General features: G+C 30.6%; 1 protein-coding gene across 2 annotated transcripts in view; it reads right to left on the bottom strand.

The window, feature by feature from the left end:
• The window catches only part of LOC114333875 (activating transcription factor 3), a 448,179-nt gene extending 442,449 nt beyond the window's left edge, over positions 1-5,730 (bottom strand). Inside the window, exon 1 of one of the 2 annotated variants that reach the window (XM_050650189.1) lies at positions 5,503-5,730. The gene's annotated coding sequence lies outside the window, so the exon portion shown is untranslated. Of the gene's footprint in view, positions 1-2,766; positions 2,912-5,502 lie in introns of those variants that run through there. The other variant, XM_028283869.2, reaches the window with a different exon arrangement.
• Between the last annotated feature and the right edge of the window lie 1,593 nt (positions 5,731-7,323).

Below are 7,323 nucleotides of genomic sequence, written 5' to 3' on the forward strand. Positions count from 1 at the left end.
TTTTTAAATAGGACACCCCATATATTTTTACATTTTTGGATTCTCCTCGATTTATTCTTTCTTAAAATATAAGGTTTTGTAATATTATACAGGGTAGGTTAAAAGATAATTATGTTTTCTTATTAATTTCGTAGCAACATTCACATCCTGTAGGATTGTAGTAGTTTGACATAATAAACTCTATTAATGTTCAAATGATTTTTAATATAGTCTACTATTGTTAAGAGTTATTGGTATCGTTAAATTTTTCATTTTAGTATACAGGGTTGGTCGAAACTCAAAATGAGTATTTTCTGAGTTTTCTTAAAAGGAACACCCTGTATTTTAGTATTGTAATGATGTTATTTTATGGTACTTTTTAATTTATTAAGGATTCCCTATACCTATCTGCTTTAATTTGTGAGTTATTGGTGATTCAAGTCAAACATTAATTGCAACACAAAATAGGTGAAATTGTATTAGGTTGGCCGTGAAAATATTCAATCACAAATAATATTTTGGAAATAAATACATATTAATCTAGACTTATACTTAAAATTGCCAATAATGGTTGAGCTATCAAAATACCATCGAAGTTAAGATTGTTGGTGCGATTAACAATTAAGCACAAATTAAAGCAGTTAGGTATAGGGAATGCTTAAGAAGTAAAAAAGTACCATGAAATATCATTTCATTACAATACTAAAATATAGGATGTTCCATTTAAGAAAACCCAGAAAATACTCATTCCGAGTTTCGACCCACCCTGTATACTAAAATTAACATTTAGCTAAACTAATAATTGTTAACAAAAGTAGACTATATTAAAAATCATTTGAATATAAATAGAGTTTATTATGTCAAACTACTACAATCCTACAGGGTGTGAATATTGCTACGAAATTAATAAGAAAACGTAATTATCTTTTAACCTACGCTGTATAATGTTACAAAACCTTATATTTTAAGAAAGAAGAAATCGAGCAGAATCCAAAAATGTAAAAATATACAGGGTGTCCCATTTACAAAAACGAAGTTACAAGCAACTTCCGGTATAACCGGAAGTAACAAATCGATGAAAATATTTTCATTAAATAGATCAGGCTTCAAAACCATCTTATTCCAATTTTCATCATTCAGTTGCCTTTAGTTCTTGAGATATTTCTAATAGGCCCTTTATTTGCCTCACCCTATATAGTCTGTTGCGTTTGATTATACAGGGCATAATAACAGGTAAAACAGATATAGGAAAAAGACCAACCTCATCGTTACGAAATTTAAGGGAATGGTTTAGTCTGAACTCACTAACAATTTAGAACTGCTGTAGAATTGCCATGTTGTCTTAAGAAGAAAGTAGTTTGCAAGCATAGCAAGAACAATAAAAAATAAGATTAAAATAGATGAAGAACATATAGAACCAATAGATTTATGGAGAACAAGCCTACGTTCTTTCCGATGAGGCTCCAATAAGAGCCGAAAATCGCGATTCAAGGGACTGGACTGCGCTCCGTATTCTAACTGAAAAGTAAGATTGTGCCTTCGCATTGCAACTGAATTAAAAATTAAAAAATAAAAATTTTATTTTAAGATTAAAATAGGTTCCCCCAATGGACAGGCCTACAAGGAATGCACTGCAGGCGGATGCACTGCAGGCGGGCGCCCCTGTTGGGGGGCGCCAAAATGATCGTTTTTCTCCTAGTGTTATACAAAATACTACTTAATGTAAAAAACCAACGGGCGTCTAAGCTTTTCAGGCGGGCACCTTTATACCCTATCGCCGGACTCATGGAAATATTGGACTTCATTAATTGTTGGCAAAAAAGGAGTAAATAGAAAAATCGATAGAAGTTAATAAATTCTGTACTTTAGACTTTGAGACTTAAAGCTTTGGCATTTCGTAGATTTGCAACCGGTTCTAATGATTGATGCAAGTGGATTGTCACAAGCCAGATATCATACTATGTACTTGGTTTTTAAGTTATTTGGCTTGCAATTAGTTCTCAATCATCAATGATAATTATTATTCTTCGTCAGTTTTTAAAAACTAGTCACGGAATCAAATTAAAAGCAGATCAAAAATCAAACAAAACCAACACGCACCATTTAGATATTGAATAAGTACCTACTGCCTTGAAACGCGTTTTTGAAATTGATTTATGTGGACTAATAGTATAAAGTATAATGTATAATGTATAATCCACAACACAAATATATGTAAAAATCCATGAGGACAATAAAAATCCTGTAGCTGGCTGTATACCATAAATCACAAAAATACTAGAGCCTTTGTAACAGGTATATTATTGAAAAGACCTTAAATAAGGGGTTACATTACATCACATAACGTTTTCGGTTTAAAAAAAACCATCATCAGTGTTAAAAAAGGCCAATAATGTGCATACCTGAGCCACAAATATATGTATTTTATAGTAAATAATGTAAGTAACATTAAATAGGATTTAAAAATTTATGTAATGAAAAAGTAGGATTCTTGCTAAAATATTTTACTTTAAATTTTGTTTATGTAAAAACGGATAATTGAAAAAGACTATCTATTAAGTGTAGGTATAGAAACCAGCTAATTTCAATTTTTTTCATGGTTTAAAAAATATTTTAAGGTACCAGGTACCTATTACAAAAAATTTTCATTCATATATATTGAAATTTTAAAAGCTGTAAACAAGTTAAAATGTTGAAAATTAGGAGTTTTCTTGCATCAAATTAGATGTTGGTCATTGGTCCTGTCAAAACAGCATAGGCAGAAAAGGGGTAAATATAAACATTTACCTCAAATAAAACCACCTGCTGCAAGACAGATCAGAAACACTCGTCAAAAATGTGCATATTCACGAACTAATAGTCTATGACACTCGGAAACGTTATATTCTTTATCATGCAAACACAAATTCAAACTATCCGAGCTTTCGTAGACGTAGTTGATAAACATTTCATATGAATCTGGAATATTTCGGTCATATAGTAAAACAGGGCCCCCGTAACCGGGCGTGCAACGCGTGCGACGCACGCGGGCGCAACCCCAAAAGGGCGCCAAAGCGAAGGTTTGGCAAATAAAAAATATTTATTTTAAATGAGATAATGATTTTTTATACAATCTGAATTTCAATTTTGTCATGAACATCGAGACAAATCTCAAAAATCAAATATTGTGTTATTACTGAAAAAAGTAGTTAAAATTTTATTTTATATTTGGTGTTAATAATTATTACTATTATTTAATATTTAAAATAATATAATATCCGAATAACTATTTTGCATTATCCGTTAATGATAGAATTAATGTCTTCTAAAGTAAAAAATAATATTGGGTATAGACTAGCCGGTGTGGTGCATAGTTCCAAATATTATTCAATAATTATGGACTGTATCCCAGATTCCTGTCATAAAACGCAAACAAGCCTAAGTTTGCAATATGTAGTATTAAGCGATAATTCTAAAAAAAGTTGAAATACAAGAGAGTTTTTTAGCTTTTTACCTAATATTTGACACTACGGGGGAAGGACTATTTAATTTTGTAGTTTAACCATTACACAATTTAAATTTAAGGGCGCAAAATTTGTTTTAATTAATAAACTTTTTTAATATTGTACAAGAATTTTACGTGTGTTTCTCTTCCTCCACAAGTAGAAGAAGTATAATAAAATTCATGTTCCTAAATTAAATAATAACCTTTAAGTGATACAAAATGGTCGAGTAGAATAAAAGCTATAAAGCTGTTAAAATTTCATATACCTAATTAAAATTTATGAGAATCTTATAGATATAGCAGATAATGATACCTTTAACATAGAAAATAGACAGTATTAGAATAATGATCAAGTACTAAGTTCGTTAAATAACATAGCATTAATTAAAAATTATTTAAGGTCTACTATGGTACAGGAAAGATTATCTGGTTTGGCAATATTAGCTATATAGCAAGAGCTCATCAAAAATAAAAAATTATAGATTTATTTCATAAGTGGATGTAGTAGATTTAAAGGGTGATAAAAAATGTGCTGCACGCGGGCGCCGCTCAGACTTGCGGGGGCCCTGTAGTAAAATGTCCTCGTTATACTCTGTTCAATTTGATTAAAAAGGCAAAATCAAAGGTAAAAGAGATCTACGAAGAACCGAAGAAGACGAACATCCTGGTAACGAAATCTAAGGTAATGGTTTAGTCTGAGCTCTAACCAACCATTTACAGCTGCTGTAAGTAAGATAAGAATTGCCATATTGTGTTGATATCCAACCTTCAATAGAAGATGGAACCTTTAGAAGATAGTTTGCATAATACGAACAAATAAGATTAAATTGGGATCCCCAATGGAGGGCCGGCGATAACGGGCCTGCAAGGGATGCACTGCAGGCGCCAAATGAACTTTTTCTCTATTTTTCACGTGTTATACAAAATACTAATTTAAAAAAACCTAAGGGCGCCTATGCTAGTTTTGTAGGCGGGCACTATATACATATACCCTAGCGCCGGACTCATTTAAATATTGGACTTCATTAATTGTTGGCAAAAAAAGGAGTAAATAGAAAAACCGATAGAAGTTAATAAATTCTGTACTTTAGACTTTGACTAAAGCTTTGACATTTCGTAGGTTTGCAACCGGTTCTAATGATTGATGCAAGTAGATTGTCACAAGCCAGATAATATAATATCAAATATCACACTAAGCTTTTTAAGTTATTTGGCTTACAATATATTATTATCTCAATCATCAATTATTATTCTCGTCAGTTTTTAAAAACTAGTCCTGGAATGAAACTAAAAGCAAAAACCAACACGCACCATTTACTCATTGAATACCTACTGTCTTAAAACGCATTTTTGAAATTGATTTATTTGGACTAATAGTATACCCTAATCCACAACACAAATAATATAATATGTATTTTATAGGATAAACTGATGTAACATAAATAGTTGGCAAATTGATCAAAATAAATATGTAGCGTTACAAAAAAGTAGGATCTTTGCTAAAATCTTTTAAAAAATTTCGTTAACTAAAATCCTTTATAAAAGTTATATAAGTTATTAAAAAATCTCTTAAAGGGCTACATCACATATGCAGAACGTTTTCGATGTAATGCAGATCATCATCAGTGCAGGATGTTCACATGCTAAGCCACCAAAATTGAAAATATATGGGTAACGGCCCTTAAAAATGGTAAATACAGAAGGATTTTAATTTTAATTAGAAAATTTTTTGTAATACATGGTAGGTATACGCAGCCAGCTACAGAAAAACTTTTTTCCTTGGGGATTTGAAAATCTTTTATATCTTAGAAATTCTATTTAGTAAGTGTATAGAAACCAACTAATTTCAAGTTTTTTTCATGGATTTAAAAATGTTCTAAGGTACCTATTACCTCTTACAAAAGTTCAAATATTGAAAATTTAAAAGCTGTAGGGTACAAGTAAAAATTTTTGAAAATTAGGAGCATTCCTTGCATCAAATAAGATATATGTCCTGTCAAAACAGCATAGGCAGAAAAGGGGTAAATATAAACATTTACCTCAAATAAAACCACCTGCTGCAACACAGATCAGAAACACTCGTCAAAAATGTGCAAGATTCACGAACTAATAGTTTATGACACTCGGAAACGTTATATTCTTTATCATGCAAACACAAATTCAAACTATCCGAGCCTTCGTAGACGTAGTTGATAAACATTTCATATGAATCTGATCCGCCGTCTGACCGTCCGCGCGTCTATGCTGAACTCAAACTTATTTGAAACATTTTACAGTCCCATGTGCGGTTTTCATTATGCCAGAGTTATTTTTAGACCCTGATGTCATGCATCGCGAACGCTATTGGTCGACCATGACATAATAAGAGGCAATCGCGAGATGGAAGGGTTAGCTTCAAGTCACAACTACTGCGTAGTTGCCGCTGTTTATCGAATTGCGTCGTAGTCCAAGATTTTTCGTATATTACTCAACTGCAATAATCAAATATTTAATCTGATATTATAGACCTTCTTATAGGATTTAGATTTAGACAAGTAGTGTAATAACTATTTAAAATATCAACAAATATATTTTTGTATATTATAAATGAGCAATATTTTTACTTGTCAGATACTCCTAATTGTACTTGTGGCAAAATCCGAGATCTAACACATGTCATATTAGAATGTCATTTACAAATAAATAATATAAACGACCTTTATAAGGAATTAAAAGATTTAAAATGTTTTTTCCCAATAAACCTTAATACTTTAATATTTACAAATGATATGGAAATTCTTCATGTCATTTATAAACATGTTAAACAAGCTGTAAATTTAATATGTACTTACTAACTAGGCATAATTTGTTAATGTGGTTTGAAAAAATTTAAAAAAAAAAGAAAAAAGAATAATATATAAAAAACACAGTAAAATAATAACAAAAAAAAATAAAAAAAAAGAACAAAAAAAAAACAAAAAAAATAAAAAAAAGAAAGAAAAAAGTGTTTAGCATAAATTAAAATATATATTAAAAAAACACAGTAAAATAATTAAAAAATAAAATAAAAAAGCAACACAATGTACCATGTATCTAAAAATATTATTGTGGTATGTACTTATGGTATGAAATAAGAAATTTAAGACTATGAATCTGCAACCAAGCACAATCAAGTTTGGCTAATTGGCTCTGCCAAAGCCATTTTTCAAAAAAAAATATTTTTACTTTTCGACCACCTTTGTAAGAGGGCTCCGCGGATTTTTACCAAATTTCAGTATACAGGGCGATTGATTAGTAGAGTAAAGCTCAATAGCTCCGCTATAGTAACAGATAGCAATAAAAGTTAATAACAAAAATTGTAGCCACCTTTGAGCTTCACATTACAAAATTAGTTAGAATGTTACAGGGTGTTCGATAACACAGTGGCAGACCTAACTTTTGTTTTTTTTTTAATGGAACACCCTATATTTTATTTTATATTCGAAATCCTGTTAAATTCTCCATCACAAAAATATAAAGGTTTGTAATGTTATACAGGGTATTTACAAAGTTATAACCAATTTTGTATGAAAATCGTAACAAGTTCAACTCCCTGTATAAATAAAAATAAGCATAACAGCGATGGTTTATTAATGCCATATTTTTCATTTATTGTCAAAATTTTTAAGAATTATTGATATAGTATGGTATAGTTAGACCCAAACCCAGACATCCAAAGTGAAAGTTATTTTCCAACACCAAATTGTTCTATATGGTCCACATAATGTTCAGAAAAAAGTCACACCATTTTGAGCGTCGGGTTTGGGGGGGGGAGGGGGAGAAATCTTCAAATTCGTAGTTTTTTACGTTTTTCGTCAATATTTCTAAAACTAAGCGATTTA

The sequence above is a fragment of the Diabrotica virgifera genome, chromosome 5 (assembly GCF_917563875.1).
Source record: "Diabrotica virgifera virgifera chromosome 5, PGI_DIABVI_V3a".
NCBI classification, from domain to species: domain Eukaryota; kingdom Metazoa; phylum Arthropoda; class Insecta; order Coleoptera; family Chrysomelidae; genus Diabrotica; species Diabrotica virgifera.